The sequence below is a fragment of the Bidens hawaiensis genome, unplaced genomic scaffold (genome assembly GCF_021521415.1).
Source record: "Bidens hawaiensis isolate Kalapana, Puna unplaced genomic scaffold, B.hawaiensis_p1.1 tig00021498_1, whole genome shotgun sequence".
Classification (NCBI taxonomy): domain Eukaryota; kingdom Viridiplantae; phylum Streptophyta; class Magnoliopsida; order Asterales; family Asteraceae; genus Bidens; species Bidens hawaiensis.
Genome location: NW_027493335.1, coordinates 241,965 through 267,458, shown reverse-complemented (window position 1 = coordinate 267,458; position 25,494 = coordinate 241,965). Strand labels below are relative to the sequence as shown.

Here is a 25,494-nt window from a genome sequence, read left to right as displayed (position 1 = left end):
CTCAAACTAGTGGTGTTTTAAGATTCGGTTTGAAACTTTGAAACCACCAAAACCAGTCATCAGTTTTGTCTCATGGTCGTTTTTTTTAATTTTCAGTCGGCAGGTTTAAAAAATGCATGCCGTAGAGAATGGTTTTTTATTGTTCATTTGAAAAATGCTTTCCTTAGGTGCACATTTTCCTTAAAATGTTGTACCTCTCTTTCCCTCATGATATACTATCGTTGAACTCTCTCACTCTCTTGAGATATCGCATCAGAAACCTCCACCACAATCACTGCCGCCAGCATCGCACCGTACTACACCGTTATAGTCACTACCGCTGCCAGCCTCCACTAGGTAGCATCACCTCAGTCACTTCACCTCACCATTGTCACACTCGCACACGATCAAATTTGGTCATTCCAAAGGTGGTGGCAACTGGCAAGCATGTTCCCGTCAAGGGGTTTGCATCTCCAGCAAGATGCATGCACCCACCACAAATCAAACAAACCCTTAAGTCTGTTTGGTATAGGGTAATGGAATGGATGAGTATGTAATGGAATGAAATGAACCTAGGAACGGAACGGACGAGGTAATGGAGTGGATCATTAATATTCCATTATCTTGTTTGGTTACCATATATGAATGAAATGAATTGCTCCCTCCGTCCCATTATAAGTGTCCTAGTTTGACTTTTCAAGTCTTTCTTTTACAAACTTGAACGAAAATATTTTTGTTCATGTCATATAATACTTGATGAAAATTATATCAATGTAAAATACATTTAAAACCCAATCTATTCATATATTTTACATCAAGTATTATATAACACAAACAAAAATATTGTCGGTCAAAGTTAAACAAGAAATACTTGAAAAATCAAACTATAGGACACTTATAATTGGACGGAGAGAGTATTACTTTGTGTAGTTTGGTATACAAGAAACGACGAAGGAATAAAATAAAATTAATGGTGACTCAAGGTGATGTTGGTGGTGGGGCTAGTGGTGGTGGTTGTGGCGAATGGCAATGGTTGGCGGTGGGTGTGGGTGACAACCTATGGATTTAGGGTTTGATGTTGCCAAACATTGTTGTTATGCCATGTGTAGTTAGCAAATAAATAAATATATAAAATAAAGGCCCCATCAACATATGAAAATCATAATAGAAAAAATAACATAAAACCAAACTGAAACAACATCAAACCCTAAATCCATAATGGAAAAATCATAACATAGTGTTTTTCGAGTAATGTGAATCAAGGTATAACTCGAGGCTCAGATCTCTATCATAGCTGCAACATAGGTTGTCACGTCAATTAGCGTATCATCATCATAGCCTAAACTAACATTTAAGCAAGAAACCGACAACAACATAAGCTTCTGTCATCGTCGCTGTCATAGACGGCTAGAAATAGCACTAACACAACAGCAAAACACCGCCACACCACCATAGCATTACCGCCACCACCAGAGCTCTATCATACCATCTCCTGTCACTGCAACAAAACACTGCCATGCCACCATAGCATAACCGCCTAACCGCCACCACCATAGTTTTGTCATACCACTATCTGCCACTGCCATCATCTCACCACTGTCATGCTTAGCGAGATCTTTTCACCACCATCATTGAAAGTAATTTATAACTTTTTTGTTTAAAATAAAATATTCAATAAAGCTTAATTTATTTTTAGGATATTGGTTTTTAATACTCTTAATTTTCTCCTGTTGGTAGATACAACTCTCAACTTTCATTTTGTCTCTCAGCACTCCCAACTTTCACCATATTTGTTTTTAACGCTCCCCCTTTAACTTAAGGGTAACGGCGTTAGTGGAGACGCTAACGTGGCTTTCTTTATAATATTTTCCAGCTGATGTGTCTCGCCTACATGGAAATTACTTTCTTTTTTTTTATCAAACATCAATTAATATACTTATATCAAACAAATTGAGCCATCATCTCTGATCTTTAACTGTCTGTGCCATCATCTTCATCAACACAACACCCTACAACACCGAAGACCCCTGCCCTGCCACTGATTGATTCAACCCTCACCAGTTCGGCGTTGCAATCCAACAACCACCACACCAACCCTGCCTTTGTTCATCTTAAACATCGTCGCCGCCATGGTCTTCATCACACCTTGTCATCCAAAACACAACCCTCAACCACAGTTCACTTTCCCTTGCCACCAATTCCACCACCGTCGCCGCTACAACTTCCCCCAATTAGATTCGGCCTTTAAGTTTCAAATCTTGTCTTCTTGAACATCGATTGAGCATCGATTGGGTGGGTATTGGCCCTATTTATCGACACACAGGGTGGTAGCTTGTTAGCGTGATGGTGGTGGTTGTGTATTGAGTGTGGCGGTTGGGTGGGGGAGAAGATGAAGAAGACAACCAGGGTTGGGTGAGATATTATTATTAGTTTTTATCATTATTTTATTTGAAACAACCACGTCAGCAAAAACAATGCCACGTCAGCAAAATAATGCCACGTCAGCAAAAAAAGCTAACGGAGTTAGGTCCGTTAAATTCGAGAATGCCAGAAATAAATAGAGTGAAAGTTAGGAGTGATGGAAAACAAAGTGAAAGTTGAAAGCGTTATCTACCAACCGGTGAAAGCTAAGAATATTAAAAACTAATATCCATTTATTTTTCTATATACCAATCATATTATGCAATATATACGGGAACAACAAAAATACAAAAAAAAGGTGTCAAATCATAAATTGAAGGAAGGAGTCACTAGACAAAGCCCACGTCCTCAAAGACCTAAAACAAGAGGAAAAACTTACTTCCACTCTTATGTCACATGACCATGTCTAATTCATCTCCCCACAAATTTCGTATTTTATATTCATTACCCATCTTTTCATAAATTGTACATTATTTAATATTATTCCTATAGCTCTTTTTAGTTAAAATATATGAAAGTCAAATAATAAAAATATTTTAATTCAGTGACGTGAAAATAAATCATAAAAATATCATGTTTAACTTGAATACATAATTATAAAATAATAGTAAATATTAAAATAGTTATAATCCAAAAGAGTGACTCATGTTACCCATTACACAAACAATGATATTTCTGAGTCAGACTAAGACTAATTTCCCAATATTTATTTATATATTTTAAATATACAGGTTTTCTTTAATTTGCATCTTTATTAGAGCATTTTCAGTAGCATCTTTAAATTTATCTCTGTAATTATAATTAAAAAACATTATATTTTCTTTCTCTTTTTCAAATAAATTATATATTTTTATAGTAAACTTTTATTTCTCTTTCACTCACAACCATTTTAAAAAATATTAAAAAATTATAAACGACGAATAGTATTTCTCCAAATTTACTTGTCAACAAGAGTTTATCTATCTTTTCTATCCACAACAACTACTCTATATAATATAATAATATGAAGGATTTGCTAAGAATGCTCTTAGGATATCTATTTCCATTTATGTCTCTTACATTTAGAGTTGAATGAATAGTGATTCTCTACATATAGAGTTCTGTTACTATTAGTTATCATCTAATATTTGTGAGTTTAATAAAAAGAAAATTTTATTAAATACGTGTTTTGTAAGTGAGATAAGGATACATATCATAGAGAACCTGATGTGATAGGTACGTTAAATAAAATCCAGCAATAAGTTTAGAGAAATGTAATATTTAGTCAAGCTATAGAAACCAGGATGAAGATGCTGATGCGAATGCTCTTAAAGCTCGAGCTCAACACAATCATTTACCGAGTTGAGATTTTGAGCTCTTTGGTACTCGATATAGAAAAAATAAGATGCAGCAAAGAGAGAGACACCTGGAAAAATGGGACAAGAATCGTCAATAGGTCAAAGGGGTAAAGTGAAGGGGCATTATTTGTGGGTGTGATAGGCATTTTTTTCAATTAAAGGTAGAAGATGAGCTACGTTGTAAACACTAAGCCAAATTCACCATTAATAGTGGAGAGAGCAAGTCAGATCTCGCCTACCTGAAGTTGAATGAAAGGTGATCGAAAATTTGATAATCAATGAATTATTCAAGCAAGCTCTCCTACCTTAAAGTAAATTATACGAGATAATTATGTCAGATAGATTATTTTGACCTATTTTTAAATACATTTAGAATAACAACCATGAACCTTGAGCTGTTTATACAACTCTATTAATGTGACAAACTGGCATGTAGGTCTTAGGAGGAGTTTCAACCTTTTTATTGATTCTTCTTTTAGTTGTAAGTCGTAACACATTTAATCAAAACGGGCCCGTGGCTATAATGGTTACAAGTGGAATGATGCATCACCCAATCATTCTATTGTAGACACGTGGTTAGTTTTGTTTTTTCTTTTTAATACTAGGTTAGCTACCCGTGTAGCACACGGGTTAAAATAAATAAATTTATTTAAACAATAACATAATAGGATATACAAAAAACTATGTTGAACAGATATGAAAATATATTATATGGTAAAATAAATTACACACTATACAATATGGAAATAGAAAATTTATAAATCTCTAAATATTTCTTGATACACAATATGTGTAATTTTAGTTGTAAATTTAATTGTTTTTTCAAAACATAGTAGTTTCACATTGTTTCTGATTTTAACTCTAGATAATGCAACAAAAAACTGGTCATGAGTTAAAACAAATTGTCTAAAAAACAAACCAACAATCTACAATGATTGACCTTCGCTTTTGTTAATCTTCATTTCAAACAAAAATTAAGTGAAAATTTCATTTTTTAAAATTAGTACTTTTATCTAAAGGTGTAGGATTTAAAAAAATAAATAATTAAAATTGTGAGTTCCAATATTATTTACGGATATGATTTCGGCTTCTATAGCACGGCTATCATATTGTATTTTCACATATAGCTTAATTTCATTGCATAGACAAATTTTCTAGTTAATATTTTAATCAACATCAATTCAACATCAGTTTTTAGAACTAACCTATGACTTGACAACCTTATATTTTGAGGTCATTTAAAAAGTCAAGAAACTAATAATTTCTTGTAACGTATCATTTTATGTCTGATAGATACCATATGAAGAATATAAGGATATACAAAGTCAATTCATCGTCTGATTAACAGTGTGCTAACGTTTAACATTTGTATTCCAAGGGTAAGAAGTTGTCTTTACCGCATGAAAAACCAAAACATGTAGTATAGTGTTAATATTTTTGTAGATTTTTAAGATGATAAACTTAACATAAATGATGGGTTAATTAAATAGCAAATTAAAAAAATAGTGTAAATGGCTACTTTTTTAAACCAACCCGTGGATCGAAACCCATTCTAATAATAAATTGTTTTGACTTGAACCATGTTTGATACTTTAACCAGTTAAAAAATCAGTCGTTTGAATGAACATAAACATCAAGAATACTTCAATAGTTAATTTGTCTTTTAAGAATTTGAATGATTAAACAGAAAAAAAAATGTATTTAATATGAGAGAGAGGAAAGAAAATTTAAAATACAAAATTATTAATAATAAAGATAAATGTATTTAATATGAGAGAGAAGAGGGGAAATTTTTTAAGAATTAATATGGTGATGACATGTGTCAATAAGAAAGTTTTGTTTATTATATAATATGGATATCTTTGAAAAACATTATCTTTACGAAGTGGTTACTAACTTATTATGTGATTTGATTTATTTTGTTTGGCTTATTTTTTGACTTATGATTTATAAATACCCTTGGATGACAACCACCGTTGTTTTTATTGTGGTCGGCTATCCCCACCATGAATTCGTTATGGACAAAATGAGGAAGGGTTGTGTAGATGCTAACATCTTGGATTATTTACAACAAAAATGTAATGTTAATAATTAGTCTTGGAATTTATTAACTCGAACAACACTGATATTTTTAGTTTTTTACCAATGTGGTAGGCTGTATAGAGCGTTTTTTACGTGACCCACCAATCATATTGTAGGAAAATCCTTGCTAAAATGGTTGTTCTAAAGGGGCAACCTTCAATTGATAATGAATGACATGTAACAATACCTAGTATATAAAGTGACGGCATACAAATCATGTTAATCACTCCTTTAATACTATCTCTCTTACATGCTTATTTTTTTAAGACAATTGCGTATTTCTTTCTCGTCGGAGGGTGGTCACAAGAGAAATCCATTCTTGTGACAAGGCAAACAACGTTGTGTTTTGCAGATGTAGTCGACGATATTGTTTTTGAAGGTGCTCAGCTCATAACTGTTTCATGTGCAAGTTAGTATCAAAACTCATTAGAAGGCAGGTATTTGCTTCCTCATTACACTAGCCATTTGTCATAAGTTTTCTAAATTTATATTTATATGCTATGATTCTATAATGTTGCTCGAGATGGATCAAACTCAAAAGAAGAGCATAGAACAATTATCATAAATCTAATCCAAATTAAATGGAAGGACCTCTTTGTAACACAAAGCTTACTTTGGTTATGGGTCTTACATTTTGCTATAATATTGCTTAGTAAATGATGTTATTGTTGGGTCAAAGACACATCTTAGAATCGCATGAGAGTTCAGGATTCACTTTGTGACAGTAAGTACAAATGCATATAATTATATTGTTTATGTATGAGTCTAGTCTACATGTAGCTCCTCTTGGTATTATCTACATTCCAAACTTATGTAGTTTTAGAATTACTTGGGAATTAGATAGTTTTTCGAATTACGTTTATCACCTTCAAGTTAAACTATTTTACGCGTTTATGAAATCAATAATTTGATAAGTTAGAAAGTGTAGATCAAAAAACAATACCTCCTTTTCAACAAGAATTCGCATAAGCTCGATGTGTATAAAAAGTTGTTTTCTCTTTTATAAGGCTAAACCATCACAAAGATTTGCTTGAATCATTGCAACCCTTTAGAAATGGGTATGATAGTGGAGCATAACTGAGGGCGATTATAACTGTTTTGCAACTATCATTTGACAGGAACACTATCGGTAGTAAATTTGTTACTACTCATGTTCAGTAGCTTTGTTGCTATTGATCTAAAGTAACTTTGTAGCTACCAATCAATAGCAATGTGATATTGATTTTCAGTTACTTATGAAGATGATCTTTTATATAACCTTTAATCATCCTTGACGATCCAAGGCGTTTACAATCTTTTAACAGCATGACCCCGATAAGGTGATCTGCCCCTTGGACTCCGCATGGGGCTAGCTCCCGGATCACCACTGGGGTGCTGCCCCTGACCCCATTAAGGGGACGATGCCTCTTGGGGGTCTAGAAACTTTATCCTTTAAACTTTAAGTTTTTTAGTACTTAAGTGATAATAATGTTTAACGGGCGCGTACTCCATACATCTTAACTTATACCAATAGTTATTATAGTTTCGCATTTGTTCTTCAAATAATCCTAATTACCCAAAACAGTTATATGACACTAAAAACCAATAACTTTAACAGTTATTTGAAAATAATCATACACTAGTTCTTATTGGAAATGGTACACCAACAATGCATTAAATGGCTTTTATGATGTGAGGGTATGTGACAATGTGACATTGAAGTTAACATGAGCTACAAATCATGGTGAGAAGTCATTAGCAGAAAGTTCACATGCATATAATACTTTACCTCTTGTTGCATATAATGGTTCATATTATTTGAGGGGGCATGACCTTCTAAGTCCCGGGTGAGAAAAGATTGAACAAAGAGAAATATAGAATACTACTATTACATGTGAATGTTATGACTTATGATGTAATATCTTTTCAAGGGACTCCTTATTATGAAGTAGTGAAATTAAGTCAGGGAACAATTTGTCTTGGCTAGGAATATTGAGTTTTATTAGATTATGTTTATCTTGTGTGACTAAGAACATAGCATGTGGTCTATTATCTATTTTCATAAAATTAAAGAGAAATTCATGAGAAACATCAAGTGAACATTTTGTTCATGGATTAGGTTTTTGGAGCCGAACAAGGTAAAACATATTTTTACATTTGCTCATTATGTTTTATTTTTTTCATGTTTGTTTATAATCCTCGTTATTTATAAAAATAGTATAAGTTACACAATGAACTCCAAGTCTTATGTCTGACCAAACAGTGAACTTAATCGTTTAGTTCTTGAATCAAGTGACATGCTTCATCTTAAAAGGCTAATGTTTGGAGAATTGTTTCGAGCTAAATTTTACATCAATCGACTCGTATCTTCATTCAGATCAATAACACTAAAAAAACAGTTTGAAATTCTAAAAGGAATTAACACCGTTAAGTTTTTTTTAATGGATTACCACTAAAAGCAAATTTTATTAAATTTGAAACCACCGGTTGCGATAATTATTATCAAATAACCTTTAATTGAGATTATTAAAATCCAATAAGCCTATTTAGTTATACATATTCTATTAATTTATTCCATTATTTTTTTCTTTAACGATAAATAATTTGTTAATAGCAGTTAAAACGTAAAATTATATATGAAAATAAGAAAAATAAAGAAATACATACATGAAAATCAGAGTATTTTATTTTAACAAACTAATAGGTATGGGAGTGTTCCAATAAAAACCGCATTTAATTTGAAAATTTGTTTTAAGCGGACAACAAGCTGCGTCGCTGTCAATTTTTGAATTACAAAACTCAATCTTCTAAACACTACATTGACTAAATATCTTTGAGTTATAACATTACTGTGCATGACCCGTTGAACTTGACTAATTATTTTAATTTTTCATTATTTTTATGTGTAATTTATCTTTGTCAAAACCAAAAAGAAATAAAAGTATGTAGGTTGCGGAAGTACATATATCATATGTGTATCTCATACGAGGTAAATATATGCATAATACGAGCTACATATATGTACTTAGGGTGGTTGTAAGCGTAGCAGACGTTCGGCTGTCCGTTCGGTGGAAAGTTCGTTTATGTTCGTCCGTTTAATAAATGAACCAGACACTGACATAAAAATATTGTTCGGTAAGCTTAACGGACGAACATGGGTTAAGACATCGTTCGTTCAATAGTGTTCGTGAACGCCCATCCGATTACGTCCGCTTAATAGTGTTGTGTATGTTGAAATTCCTTAATAATGAAGAATATGAAGCTTATTTCTCATGAAATACTAGAAATTTGTGAAGTTTGAAAACCAAAACATTATTTTGGTATGATTATGTTTGGTTACTATGTTAAATGTTAAGTATTTTTAAATATCATTTGACGTAATGTTCATTAGTGTTTATGTTAAGTATTTTGATAAGTTTATGTTTGTTTGTTCATTAATGTTCATTAGTGTCCATTGGTGTTTGTTTGTTCATTAGCGTTCGGTTGTCCATTAGTGTTCATTAGCGTCCATTTACAATGCTAACGGCCAAACACAAACGAATATGGACAAGAATTTTTCGTTTGGTAGGATGTTTGTGAACCGTCCGTTTGTTCGAAAAAAACTTAACGAACGAACACGGACAAGATCTCGTTGACGGGTGGTTCATGGGACAACCCTTAATTGATCTAATGTCGTTAGTAATCATGTATTGAATTGGTTTATTTTGTGGAATTAGATAACTACGGTGCTTTTGGTGAATTGTAGGTTCAAAGGAGGTTCCTGGGCTACTATGATGTATAATGAAGAAACCTAAGAAACCGGGAACACGAGAGATGGTCAAAAGAAGTGAAAACAAGAAGGCGGGGCTGAAGTCCACCGTGACCCACGGCTAAGACCGTGGGCCACGGTCCAATATAATCAAAATGGACAGAGGCCACCGTACCGTGGCCTCTGTTCCACCGTGAAGACCACCGTGGCCCACGGGGGAGACCGTGGGCCACGGTCCAGCATTGCAAGAAGATCACCGTGACCCACGGTGTAGACCGTGGGCCACGGTTCAGGTCGTAACTGCCGATTTCTTTTGGTTTATTACTCGTTATTGGGCTGTCTTTTCACATATCTTTTCATTCTAAACAACCTAGGGATGAATTTTTGAGAGCAAGAACAATACTTTGGTGATTATAATCATTCGTTTGGGTTTATGATTCGTACGATTATCTTAATTGATGTGATGATTAATCAAACGATGTGTGGCTAGTACTCTTTATGTTCTCTCCCGAATTGTAAGGTTTTTAATTGGATATTTGTTAATCCTTTATGTTATTTGTGAGAGAGTATTTTAATCTTATGATTATATTGCTATGGTGATTGTGAGTTTGTTTTGTAATTGTTAGTATGGTATAAATTCGTGTTCTTGACTATCTGTTCTTGGTACCATAGGCAATCGAGATTTAGTAGAAGAGAAATAGGGTTAACAATACTAAACTGATTATTGAGTGACAACCTTGCGTTTTTGTAATCCAAGTACTTAGTCCTCTTTTATCACATCCAAACGCATTTTCACGAACTATATTTGTATAGTTCATCCCACAAGTAAATGTTAATTTTATCAACATTGGAAACCTGAAATCGGGAGAGGACATTCTTTCTTATATTGTTTAAAACTCGTTTACTATTTTAGCTATTTTTGTTAATCAAAGCCAAACAACCAACTCTTTGAATTTACTTTTGCACTTAGCTTAATATAGATTAATTACAAAGCTACTTGATAACGCATTTTCCACAAACTACCTGTGTTCGATACCCGCTTACCGCTATCTAACTAGTTGTATTCGGTTTATTTTTGAGTGAGTCTTCGACCTCACGTCACTCGTCCCAGTCCACTTACAGCCCTATATGCACTTTCGCAATTCACAAATACACTAAGATTTTATTTTATCTTTGTTAAATATTAATAAATATAAACAGGATGAAAAAAAATTAAAATTAAATGCATCAGTGTTTAAAAGTGGTTTTACGAGTTTACAAGTATTTTAATGGTTTTTATTTCAACTATCCCACAATGGATATTTCTAATCTAACTATCTATATAATTGTCTATCATAAAATTCTACGTGTCGCTCTCAGGTTGTCCCCCCCCCCCCATTCTTTAGAGCCACCAGATTGCTTGAATTTTAAATGGAGACTTCTCATGCATTTGACCCGAAATTGCAGGTATGAGTCTTACCAAGCCCAGATAGTCTTTAAATGGGTTATAACATCTCATTTATCTATGAAACTTTTTCATAATCAAACAATAATTTTCGCGGGTCATGGGTCTCACAAACCCGGATAACCCTTAAACGGATAATAACATCTCATTTATTTGTGAAATAACCCCTTAATTATCAAAGAATAATTTCCACGAGTTATGGGTCTTACTAAACTCTAATAGCTTTCAAATGGGTTATAAGATCTTATTTATTGGTAACTTCCGATACTACCCCGCCATCTTCAACTACATCAACGTCCCATTTTTCATTAGACAAATATTTGTGTTCATGTTTGTTCATTTTAAAAAATCAACATGTTCGTGTTCGTGTATTTTTGTTCGTTAAAAATCTAAAAAACACACACATCTCAATTGAAAATACCCAAACGCAAAAAAAATGTAATAACAAACTAATATATATGTTTTAAATTAAAACAAACTACGTTAAAAAATAAAAATAAATCATCATAAAATAGCAAAACGATTAAAAATAAAAACTTAAATAAACTCCCATAACACGAGAGGATCAAACTAGTATATATATGTATATATATAGGGGAGTGATATTTTGAGAACTTGATGAGTTGTAAGAACTTTAAGAACTCAATTTTAGACCACACATTTATTTAAATGTGTTAGAATATGTGGCTGAGATTAAATTTGATTAAAAAATTAATCAGGAGAGAGAATAAAGATTTTTGTTGATTACACAAGTTTAAACTTTAGTTACACATGTGTAAAAAGTAGATTCGGTGTGAAAAAAATTACGGTAATTTTTTGTACATTACTTACACTTACGTATTACACATGTGTAAAAAATATTCAAAAAAAAAGTTGTTACTTTGAGTTTTTTCGAGTTCTTAAAACTTAAAGCGGTTCTCAAAAGAAATCAATCCTATATATATATATATAGAGAAAATGGTTCAAATAAGAATAAGGAGTTTCCTAAGAATAGTATGAACCAACAATTTTTTGACATTTGGCATTACAAATGATGGTGAAAGAACAATTTTATGAAACAATGTCGGTTATAGTGATAAAAGAGTAATTCAAGGAAACTATGTCGGTTATTGATAATTTTTAATATCAATCATTGATTAACATGATCCAATGGCTATGATTTATTCCTAGTCTTCCTAGGAAACTACTATTTTTAGGATAACTTTCCCCTATATATATATATATGATCAGGATCATGAGAGAACTTTTTTAAAATTGAGAACTATGAGAACCATTTTGGACCAAAAAAACTCAAAAATAAAAAAAAATCATAAAATAAAAAAAACACAAAAATCAAAAAAGTAAAAAAACCAAAATTTTTATTTTATCATCCCGGTTTCGTAAAAAAACTCGGTTTAGCTAAATTATATACACATATGTATAATATATACATATATGTACATTTACATGTTTTTTATACATATGTGTATAATTTAAGATAAATGATACTGTACATATGTGTATATTACGTAACTAAAGATTATATAAAATTATACATATGTGTATAATACGACGTTTTTTTTTGTTTTTTTTATTTTTTTTAATGAAACCAGAATGAAATATAAGAATTTTGGTTTTTTTACTTTTTTAAAATTTTTATTATTTTTTGTTTTATGATTTTTTTATATTTTTTTAAAGGTGTTTTTAGTGGTTTAAAATGGTTCTCAGTTCTCAATTTACAAAGGGTTCTCTTAGGATTCTTACCATATATATATATATATATATATATATATATATATATATGGCATACCAAGGTATGATAGATACTTGTACGATCAAATATTTGACATATATTGTGTTGAATATTTTGATGTGGTACGGAACCCAAACGGTTGTCCGAATCCAGAACACAAACAAATTAAATTGGTCTTTTGGATGAATTCGATTAATATGATTCAAATCGATTTGTTCGATTTCAACTAAAACCGAATCGAACTAAATTCGGTCAGGTTCGATTTTCTATTAGGGGTGAAAAAATCTCATAACCAATCGAACAAATCAAATCGAACAAATCGAATAAATCAATAACCTAACCGATGAACACCCCTAGTACATGTACCAGATTGTACCCATATCGAAAATCAATAAAAACGTGTACCAATACCCCATACTGAATTTTTTGGTATGGTGCGTATCTGCATGGGTATTTTGATACGGTACCCGTTTTTGTACCGTTTTCCTATTTAATGCAAAATCTCTAATTTAGTCCGAGTAACAAACAACCGATACCTGTACGAGTAACAAACAACCTGAATTAGTCCGAGTACAGGTACGAGCACATGTATGTGACATGTACCAAATTAGTACAAGTACCAAACTAGTCTCTAATTTAGTGATCAGATAATATTGAAAAATCTTAAACCGGTCGCTAACTTTAAGTGATATGTTTGTTTGTTCGATTCTTGAATATTATATTATTTAATTTCGAAGAAAATCAGGATAGATACGATAGTTTTGTGGTGGGTCGTATTGATACCAGGCTGGCTTAAACTTGTGGTCTATACAACTACTGAACACCATATGTTCTTAAGTCACTTCATTTAAACCTCGATGGGAGTTTGCACTGTCTCTGTGTTTGTTGAGTATTTGCATATCTTTCCTTTGATTGATTGATTTGATTGATTCATACTTATTACATATACTATATATATATATATGCAAATATTTATACAATAATAATAATATGTCATACTTACATTTTTCTAATTGTAACAAGTTATTTTGCTAATGTTTCTTCATCTTGTTAAATAATATCTTGACCTGTAAATCCATGAAACCATTATTTTCTTTAATCTTTTTTCAGTTGCCAATTGTTCCCAAATTAGTTGATTAAGTGCAGGTTGTATTATTAATATAATTCATTACAAATATTAGCAAAGCAATAGTATTAAGTATTTAAGGTTGCAGAAGTCGTCAGATGCTCCCAAGTCTGTTGACTAGAGAGTTGTGAGTACTCGGACGACATATGGTAAATTATAATAAAATTAATTTTTGGTAGATTATAGACATACATGTCAAATATCATAATTTGCTGATATTTATAACAAAATATGTAAATATCAGTATAATTCAAAATGATACATGTTGGTGGTTCCGAGCTGACCGAGTCCAAGTTGGCCGATTATAAGGCCAAGTTGACCGATTTAGACAGAGTTGACCGAATCCAAGAATTATTGACCGAGTTGTGTAAAAGCGCTTCGGAACCCTCTCGGAGTTCCGAGTACTTGCCGATTCCAAGGCCGAGTTGACCAACGTTTACAACACTGCAAGTCTATATATATATTTTAAACCTTCTATTGGTAATTTCTCATAGTGAGTGATGAGAGGCCATAATAAATTTCTTGTTGCATACACGTCAGATTAGACCGAACCACATAAATCCTTGCGTTGCGTGTTCGTATATTTTTCATTCTTTTTTTGTAGTTTGATTGTGTGTGTGTGTGTTTGCATAACCAAGATCCTAACTGAGATGTTGCCTTGGCTTAAAAGGTTAATGAAATCATATAATTTGTTAATTTATTTTGGTAGGTGTTAATGTTATCATTCCGCGAAAGCAGATCAGATGAAAGGAAAGTTTATATATTTATAGCTACAAAAACACTTTATCTCAGAACAAGTTCTAATAAAGAGAGGCTTGTCTGGATTGAAGCTCGGGCATTAACCGAAAATCTGTTATCTTTAAGACAGTTAAATGATGTATCGTTGTCAACGGAAAGATTAAAGAAGAAGGAACGAGTGCGGTGCGACAGTTAGAGGTCTGTTCTTTTTATTTTTAGTGCTTTAGAATCTAAAAGTTTATTTGTAACTAACTAGTAAGTTTATATTATACTCTGTACTATATTTGACGTTATTTTTACGTGGTCGTTTAGCCTATTTTTATGGGAAAATGACAAAGTACCCATTTCAACCAAGAACATTAACGAAATAGCCTTGACTTCTTAAAACTAAAGTCAAACAGAGCGCAATAAGTGTCTTTTGGCATTTGGCACTACAGATTCATCCTGGCGCAACGGATCCATATAGGCCCCACGAATTAGAAAAAAATGTTTTTCTATAAAGTTAAAACGTGGAGCGGGAGATTTGAATTGAGGTTCAGATTCGTCAATGATTGGTGACACGTGTCCAGTGATTGGTGGAAATTATTGGAAACTAAAAATAAAAAGAAGTCAAACGACTATTTTCGTAATTTCTAAAAATCAAGTTTATTTTGTTAATGTTCTCGGTCAATATGGATATGTTCATGACATAACCAGATCAACATTTGGGTGCCTATAAAGTGGTTTCAGTATCTGAACTTTATAAACTTCTTTTAGTATCAATCATGTCAGGTTGACGGGTTGCAATGTGCAACCGAACCCGACCCATATTATTATTTGTGTCAAAGATTTCAACCCTAACCCGCACACACCCAAATTCGGATCAACCCAAAAACGACCCGTTTGACCCATGTACAAAAATACACTAAAAAGATAATTTTTTTAAATGGATATAATTTAGAGTCGGTAGGAAAAAATGAGTAATATGATGGTTTGTTTTTTAAAAATAATTAAAATCATGAAATTGATTGGAAATCGCAAGATTATATTCGGAAAATGGGAAACGGAAATAACAAAAACAAAAATTTAAATATAAAAGCTTAATTTGAATTACTTAAACGGGTCAACCCATTTTTATACAGGTCAACCCGAACCCGACCCGTTTTTAAACAGATTGTGTTAGTCAACCCAAACCCAACCCGTTTTTTAAACGGGTCGTGTTAGTCAACCCAAAACTTGTTTTTCATGTCGGATTCGGGTAGTGTTTCGGGTTCAGGTTGTGTCAACAGTTGACGCCCCTACGTTAACCCTTGTATTTTTAAATTTTTCAAAAAATATCTACAAGTTGGACCAGTGTTTTTATACACATTACTCGTCTAATGTGAACAAAGATTTGAATATCATCAAAGCTGTAACCTTTTCAAATCCTATAAATGTGTAAAATTTAAAGGCCCACCCATGTGGTTGGAGTTATCTTCTTGATGATCAAACTCTCAATAATTCATCAAAAATAATAAAATCTTTACAACACTTCCAAAAAAACTTAATACTGTCATTTCGTTATATATCGGTCACGTTGTACACGGGTCACTTGTATATATATTATAAGTAGTTGATATGCTGGTTGATCAACTTTGTGCTTGATCATGCATTTGACATTTGGTATGTAACATAATACCATAATATTATTATTTATATATTATTATATCTAGCAAGCATATTTTGTATGTTTCAGGCTGCTTTTGATGATGTTGAGAAACAAGAACATGAGAATATTTACTTTTTCGAATTAAAAACCCGACCCGATGAAATGTGTGAAGTCGAAAGGCGAAAGAAGCTTCCGGATCCAGCCGAGAAAGAAAAGGGGGTGAGTCTGTGGTCTTTGATCAAAGACAATGTCGGTAAGGATCTCACGCGAGTGTGTCTCCCCGTTTATTTTAACGAACCTATTTCGTCTCTACAAAAGTGTTTTGAGGACCTTGAGTATTCATACCTTTTAGACCAAGCTTACCATCATGGAATAGAGGTATATACACTGTTATATTAGTCGGTTTGTGTACGTCGTATGCTCAGATTTCACTTTTGGTCCCTAAGTATAGGAAAGTATACCATAAGTCGACATGTATAAATAAGCGTAACACGAATGGTCTCTGACATGAATGGAGGTTAAAATTTTGAAAATGTTGAAAATGACCAAAATACCCTTGGTCTATCCATCCGTGTCAGAGACCATTCGTGTTACATTTAAGCATATGTTTGGACTTATGGTTTAATATCATATATGATGTGGCTATTTATAGGGAAACAGTCTCCAAAGAATATAAAACGTTGCTGCTTTCGCGGTTTCTGGATACGCTTCTTCAGAAGGAGGACATTGCAAACCGTTTAATCCGTTATTAGGGGAAACTTATGAGGCTGATTATCTCGAGAAAGGTGTTCGTTTTATTTCCGAGAAGGTTCGTTGTTTTACAAAGTGTGCAGGCTATTTATTTATTGTTACATTTTTCGAAGGTCATGTTTTTTTTTTTTTTTTTGAAAACAGGTTAGTCATCATCCGACGGTAATAGCGTGCCACTCGGAAGGTAAAGGGTGGAAATTTTGGGGGGATACGAACATTAGAACGAGATTTTGGGGACGGTCAATTCAGCTTGATCCGGTTGGTGTTCTTACACTAGAATTTGATGATGGAGAGGTGTTCCAGTGGAGCAAGGTACATATTAGGACACAGACATGACACACTTATAAGAGTGTCCGACACGACGCGTTTTCGTGTCATGAATAAATATTTGAGTAGTGTTCGGGTTCATTTGGAGCCATTTTTTTTAAGGTATATTGGTTTTTATTAATCCCAACTATTGTCTTTTGGTCACTGCTGGTCCCAACTATTATCTTATGGTCACCGACCTACTACCAATTGACTCAGTGCCAACCAACCACCACCACTTGAGCACCATCAACCGATTCCAACAATGGTTTAGGGTTCCGGCGACCTTAATAATTGGGTTTTTACTAGAAAAAGGTTTCTAAAGGTCCGATCCAAAGTTACCAAGATTTTTGGGACAAAATGTTGAGTTTTCGGGAAAAAATGTGAGTTTTCTGGCCAAACACATTTTTCCGGTGACCTGAAACTAATGGCGTTAGGATTCTGTTAGTCGCGGACCGTTAGGAACAAATTCGTTAAAAGTTGGAACCGTGAGCAACCAATTGGTTAGTTGAGACCAACAGTGACCAAAAGATGATAGTTGGGATTAATAAAAACCAACATACATTTTCTTAATTAAAAAAAATAAGTCAAATGATATACGAGTAAGTCAAGGGCCATTTCGTCGAAGTCAATGGTCAAACTTGCTATTTTTGCAGTTTCCTTTGTTTTAACTTGGTATAATTTTGTATCTACTCTCAGGTGACAACCAACATTTACAATCTTATTTTTGGTAAAGTTTATTGTGATCATCATGGAACAATGCATATCCGAGGTAACCGAAAATACTCGTGCCAACTGAAGTTCGAAAAACAGTCTTTTCTTGAAAGAAATCCTCGTCAGGTAACCGCTTTTAAAATCCTCGTCAAATCATTACTTTTTTTTATGTATCGTCATTTTTTTAGGTACACGGGTTTGTTGAAGACGTTAGTCGTAAGAAACATGCAACTTTATTCGGGAAGTGGGATGACAGCATGTATTACATAAACGGAGTTGCAAATGTGAAGACGAAGGATTTGAGTGACGCGAATCTTTTATGGAAAAGATCTTTGCCTCCGAGTAATCTCACTCGATACAATCTAACGGCTTTTGCTATCACAATGAATGAGTTAACACCGGGATTGTAGGTAGTTAGGACATGATGAAACATAAATAAAAAATATATATTTATATATTAGTTATTATATTTAGCTTGTGTTTGTTTCTAATTATATTTGGTGTTTGATAACGGGTTAAGGAGAAGCTTCCACCTACGGATTCAAGACTCCGTCCAGATCAGCGTCACCTGGAGAACGGGGAATATGACATGGCAAACGCTGAAAAGTTACGTCTTGAGACCAGACAGAGAATGGTAAGTGGTAACAGTTAATAAAAATACTAGAGTGAACTGCGGTTTTCGTCCCTATGGTTTATCCAAATCTGCGTTTTAGTCCAATAGTTTTTAATCTGCGATTTTCGTCCCTGTGGTTTCATTTCACTTGCAGTTAAACCCGACCCTACTAACCCCGTTAAGTCTGGTCGTTAAACCCATCAACATGCCCCTCGTGTGAGGGGCCGATTTGTCTTTTTACTCACCAAATAAACCCCAACCCTAATTCGCAAGCCCCCTCGCGTGAGAGGCTGATGTGTATTTGGGGAAAAAAGGACAAAATTGCCCCCCACGTGAGGGGCACGCTAATTAGTTTAACGATCAGACTTAACGGGGTTAGCGGGGTCAGGTTTAATTGCATGTGAAATGAAACCACATGGACGAAAATCGCAGATTTGAAACTATTGGACTAAAATCGCAGATTTGGACAAACCACAGCGACGAAAACTGCAGTGTACTCCAAATACTAATAACTCTATCAACTAGTTATTGATAGTTTATCGTTACGACGTTATCTGCTATAAACTTTGCATTCAAGAAAATTACAAGAAAACGGATGGAAACCGCGATGGTTCCAAAAAGACGGTGAAAGTGGTACCTACCGATATGTAGGCGGATACTGGGAAACACGAGATGAGCATAGATGGGACGGTTGCCTAAATATATTTGGTGAGGTTAGCCAAGATGTTAATGATTCCAAAAGCAGATAATGAATAATAAGGTAATGAATTTTGTCCCTTTATGTTATCTTATAATGTACTTAAGCTAGATTCCTCAAAAAAACATGGTGAATGCAGGACATAATTATGTTTTGGAAGAATGTTATTCTTTAGATTCATATGACATGTTAGTCTCAACATCTTCAGCCTCACTAAGTTAGCCTTACTTAATTTACAAGTTATTTGTATACAAAAATAAAAGGAAAAGAGAGTTAATTTCCCAAAAATGTCAAAAAGAAATTGCCCACACAAGTTGTTTAGAAATACAAAAAATATAGTGTATGTTTTTGTCAATATATATATAATTATTTATGTATGCATTGTTTTACTAGCTCATTTGGGAAATCCCTAATTTTCTTTGGTTTCAAGCTTTATGTAGGAGTTTTTATAGTGAAATTGTCTAAACTAAAGTAAGCCGGTCGGTTTAAGATCTAAACATTTACAGTTCGGTCTGGTTTAGAATGTGGAATCAGCAATTTAACCTTTATTATTTATGTTATATAGTTATGGATCGATGATTTTAATAATTTTAATAAAAAATATTAATATTGAAAGAAGGAATAGTTCAAAGTTCAAACCACTAAAACCAGACCATCAAACAATTAAACCAGCCGGTTCATTTTGTTAGGCCCGCCTAGACCCCAAACAAGGCTTGGTCGCCGTCTTGGTCCCGTTTCTGTTGGGGGCCTTTTCATATGTTAAAACAATTTGTGTTTATATAAAGGGTCTAAAAGTTATATAAAAGCCCAAATATAAACAAAATAATGAATTTGGATCTTCTAAATTCTAATAGATTAGTGATAATATATGTCTTACTATTTAATTGCTAAATTGGGCCTAAATCTGAACAATTTTAATTAATTGATAAACGATCTAGGCCCAACCATTTGCAACATCTACAATTAGGGATGAGATCGGTACCGATCCCTATTTTCCCAAAATCTAGGTATCAGTATCGGTACCAAAAATCCGGTTTTCTCATCCCTATCTACAATCGAATCGGGAATTTAAGAGTCACATGGGCTGAATGGAACTCGTCTTGCAAAAGTAAATTATATAAGGCCTAAGTTTCATAGTGTCTTGCGCACTCGGAACCTCAGAGACAGGCTTACAAATTTTCATTCTTTGAATTCCTAGTTAACTGTTTGATCAAGAATTTTCGTCAAAACGGACTGACATGAACACGAACACGCTGTTTGTTTTCAGTTTTTCTTACCCGAAAAATAAAGTAAAGCACACCACAAAACTATAAGAAAAATGGGTATACATAAAAACTTTATATATGATCATCATTTGTTTAAGCTACACGAAATAATGGGTGGGTGCACTTTTACATCTCCATTATTTTGGTTGTCATCATCATCATCTTCAACTTATACAAAGCAACTAATATTAGGCAAGATAGTTAGTTAAAGGAGGGATAAAATAGTCAAATCACTTGTTCACTTGCTCTTCTTCCAACTCAATAGTCTCCCCAGCAACTCTATGCTCCCTATAAATGTACCATTTTGCCCCTACAAATATAACCCCATGTTTATAACACTTAGAACTGTAAGTAACCAATAGAAGTTATAAAGCTTTCCCTTGTTTAAATTATCGGCTAGCCACGGGTGCCCGTTTCCAGTCACCTTGTGCACTATGGTCACCAACAACGAGCTAAAAAAGAACCCCAACGACAACGTGCTTAAAAACAACCCGGTACTCATTGTTTTCATGTCTTTAGGACATTCCCTTAAAAAGAAATCAAGTTGTCCTATGTAAGTAAATGCCTCACCGGACCCCACAAAGAAAAATTGTGGGACCAACCAGAACACGCTAAGTGGGACCACCTTTGATGGGTCATCAACCAAACCATGGGTTTGAGCCATGTGGAGCCACTTGATCTCGATCAAGGCGGCTGCAACCATTGCAAATGTGGATAGGACTAGCCCGACACCTATGCGTTGAAGTGGGCTTAGCCCTTGTGGGTGTTTTAAAAACCTTTTGGCGATTGGGACTATGATTCACTCGTATATTGGGACGGTTAAGAGAATGCTGCCCACGCAGAAAACTGTGAGGGAGGCTGCGGGGATGAGGAAGGATTTGCCTATGTGTCGGTCCTATGAGGAATATAGTGAAATTGTCTAAACTAAAGTAAGCCGGTCGGTTTAAGATCTAAACATTTACAGTTCAGTCTGGTTTAGAATGTGGAATCAGCAATTTAACCTTTATTATTTATGTTATATAGTTATGGATCGATGATTTTAATAATTTTAATAAAAAATATTAATATTGAAAAAAGGAATAGTTCAAAGTTCAAACCACTAAAACCAGACCATCAAACAATTAAACCAGCCGGTTCATTTTGTTAGGCCCGCCTAGACCCCAAACAAGGCTTGGTCGCCGTCTCGGTCCCGTTTCTGTTGGGGGCCTTTTCATATGTTAAAACAATTTGTGTTTATATAAAGGGTCTAAAAGTTATATAAAAGCCCAAATATAAACAAAATAATGAATTTGGATCTTCTAAATTCTAATAGATTAGTGATAATATATGTCTTACTATTTAATTGCTAAATTGGGCCTAAATCTGAACAATTTTAATTAATTGATAAACGATCTAGGCCCAACCATTTGCAACATCTACAATTAGGGATGAGATCGGTACCGATCCCTATTTTCCCAAAATCTAGGTATCAGTATCGGTACCAAAAATCCGGTTTTCTCATCCCTATCTACAATCGAATCGGGAATTTAAGAGTCACATGGGCTGAATGGAACTCGTCTTGCAAAAGTAAATTATATAAGGCCTAAGTTTCATAGTGTCTTGCGCACTCGGAACCTCAGAGACAGGCTTACAAATTTTCATTCTTTGAATTCCTAGTTAACTGTTTGATCAAGAATTTTCGTCAAAACGGACTGACATGAACACGAACACGCTGTTTGTTTTCAGTTATAAAGCTTTCCCTTGCCTATGTGTCGGTCCTATTTTTTGAGGAATCTAGCTTAAGTACATTATAAGATAACATAAAGGGACAAAATTCATTACCTTATTATTCATTATCTGCTTTTGGAATCATTAACATCTTGGCTAACCTCACCAAATATATTTAGGCAACCGTCCCATCTATGCTCATCTCGTGTTTCCCAGTATCCGCCTACATATCGGTAGTACCACTTTCACCGTCTTTTTGGAACCATCGCGGTTTCCATCCGTTTTCTTGTAATTTTCTTGAATGCAAAGTTTATAGCAGATAACGTCGTAACGATAAACTATCAATAACTAGTTGATAGAGTTATTAGTATTTGGAGTACACTGCAGTTTTCGTCGCTGTGGTTTGTCCAAATCTGCGATTTTAGTCCAATAGTTTCAAATCTGCGATTTTCGTCCATGTGGTTTCATTTCACATGCAATTAAACCTGACCCCGCTAACCCCGTTAAGTCTGATCGTTAAACTAATTAGCGTGCCCCTCACGTGGGGGGCAATTTTGTCCTTTTTTCCCCAAATACACATCAGCCTCTCACGCGAGGGGGCTTGCGAATTAGGGTTGGGGTTTATTTGGTGAGTAAAAAGACAAATCGGCCCTTCACACGAGGGGCATGTTGATGGGTTTAACGACCAGTGTTCTTTTGTGACGTGATTGCGTAGTGTTGATCCGCAAGTATGATGGCGGTGTGTTGTTTAGCGATGCGCATGCACGGTGGCGAGGTGTTGGATCGCGGTGGTGCGGTGCTCGGCGCCAGCGCGCATGCGTGATGGCGCGCTGCTGCTTCATAGCGGTGGAACTCATGCATGGTGGCCTGCACCATGGCGGCCAGATGGTTATCCGCGGTGGCGTGTACGCGTGGTGGCGCAATGACATTACCCGGTGGCGAGGTTCACTTGTCGTGGTGCGCATGAATGTTAGCATTGTATTGAACCACGGCGAGCGCATGCGCGGTGGCGGAGAGTTGTGCCACGGTGATCATCACAACTTGCGGCTTGCTTGCCGGAGCAGGAGGCGGCGTGGACTCTAATTGCCCGCCATGTTTTTGTTTTTTCCGGTGATAGGTTTTTCAATGAAATTCTTGGATGATGATAAGAAAATTGGAAACTGGACCCACTGGGTATTTAGGATCCTACCTCCACTAGTCCCCCTAGTCCAGTGCTGCTCCTGGGCGTGCAAGCGGTTAGTTGGAGTTCTGGACTTATTAGGAGTGCTTGTACGGTTTTTTGGACCCGGTGCTTCCCAAATGTACCTTTTTGCATATGTATACTTTGCTTCGGGTTATAAGAGGTTTAATCATGATGGCGTGTTGAGCGGAGCGGAGCCGCGTTCGGTCTTGTATTCGGCGCGAAGCCGTGTGGGTTTATGAGGATTCGCAACCTTTAAGTTTGGCGCGCGGCCGATGGCCGTATGGGTTTATGAGGATTCCCAACCTTTAAGTTTGGCGCGTGGCCTTATGGGTTTATGAGGATTCCCAACCTTTAACTTTGGCGCGTGGCCTTATGGGTTTATGAGGATTCCCAACCTTTAAGTTTGGCGTGTAGCCGTATGGGTTTGAGGATTCCCAACATTTAAGTTTGGCGCGTGGCCTTATGGGTTTATGAGGATTCCCAACCTTTAAGTTTGGCGCGTGGCCTTATGGGTTTATGAGGATTCCCAACCTTTAAGTTTGGCGTGTAGCCGTATGGGTTTGAGGATTCCCAACCTTTAAGTTTGGCGCGTGGCCTTATGGGTTTATGAGGATTCCCAACCTTTAAGTTTGGCGTGTAGCCGTATGGGATTGAGGATTCCCAACCTTTAAGTTTGGCGTGTAGTCGTATGGGTTTGAGGATTCCCAACCTTTAAGTTTGGCGCGCATGTTACCCGCGGTGATCGTGTCGGAGCTTTAACTTGGCCTGCGGGAGCCGTACCTGACCGGCCATTTCTTTGCTCAGAGCGTACATGTGATCCGCAAAAGCCGGGCTTCACCCGCGGAAGCTTTCTTGTGACCCGCAGAGGTTGTACTTAAGCTGCTGGAGTTTCTCGCCATGACCCGCGGAGGTCAGATTTGATCCGCGGTTGCGCGTTAGTGACCCGCGGTATGTGAGGTTGGTCCCTTCCAACATTTAAGTTGCCCGCTAGAGTTATTCATTGATCCGCGGGAGTTCACAATGTGATCCGCCAATTATTATTTAGCGCGTGCGGCATGCTATGGCGGAGTTGAATCGCCGGAGCACGCATGCGGCTTGTTTGTTTCGCGAACGGCGTGGAGGTTGATGTTGATTGCGGAAGCTAAAGTTGACCCTTGAGGCTTTGATTGTGCCTTTGTTTCGCGGGAACTTTGCTTGCGGAAGCAGAAGTTGATTGCGGAAGCTAAAGTTGACCCTTAAGGCTTTGATAACGCCACGCGGGAACTTTGCTTGCGGAAGCAGAAGTTGACCCTTGAGGCTTTGATAACGCCACGCGGGAACTTTGCTTGCGGAAGCAGAAGTTGACCCTTGAGGCTTTGATAACGCCACGCGGGAACTTTGCTTGCGGAAGCAGAAGTTGACCCTTGAGGCTTTGATTATAGTTGATCCGCGGGGAGCGATTTTGATCCGCGGTTGATTGAAGTTGACATGCGGGGGCTATGGCGGAGAGTAATCGCCGGGAGCGCGCATGCAACCCGCTGTGGCGGAGAGTAATCGCCGGGAGCGCGCATGCAACCCGCTGTGGCGGAGAGTAATCGCCGGGAGCGCGCATGCAACCCGCTGTGGCGGAGAGTAATCGCCGGGAGCGCGCATGCAACCCGCTATGGCGGGGAGTTGAGCGCGCATGCATGGCGGGAGTTGAGCGCGCATGTGCTTTGTTGTGCTTAGGTATTTTTATGGTCCAGCTGCGCAATACGTAGGATGGATGCTATGAGTAATTTGAGCTAAGGCTCATATTATTGGGCTAAGACCCTAACGTTTTAGAGTTAAAACTCGTTAACGCGTCTGAGCTTGAAGCTCGCGCATGTATGTTTTACTTCGTTTTATTTTTGGTTTGATGTCAATACAATGTTGTCATATTGCTCAAAATTAATAAAGGGAAGTGTGAAACATGTATGCAAAAGGTAATAGAACGCATGTTAAGAAAAATAGAGCGTATCATTATTCATAATGGCTTAAAAAGCCTTGATTACGAACTTGACAACTTTTACATGAGACATTTTCTAA

The 25,494-nt window shown here is 35.6% G+C and overlaps 2 pseudogenes across 1 annotated transcript; one reads left to right on the top strand and one right to left on the bottom strand.

Moving 5' to 3' along the window:
* Positions 1-16,326: 16,326 nt before the first annotated feature.
* On the top strand, positions 16,327-19,603 carry LOC143563553 (oxysterol-binding protein-related protein 2A-like; annotated as a pseudogene). Its single transcript, XR_013140688.1, has 8 exons — positions 16,327-16,591; positions 16,866-17,021; positions 17,108-17,275; positions 17,969-18,109; positions 18,172-18,393; positions 18,504-18,617; positions 19,169-19,356; positions 19,433-19,603. The product of XR_013140688.1 is annotated as an oxysterol-binding protein-related protein 2A-like (transcript).
* A 1,185-nt stretch (positions 19,604-20,788) lies between these two features.
* LOC143563563 (protein NRT1/ PTR FAMILY 6.3 pseudogene) lies at positions 20,789-21,261 on the bottom strand (annotated as a pseudogene).
* Between the last annotated feature and the right edge of the window lie 4,233 nt (positions 21,262-25,494).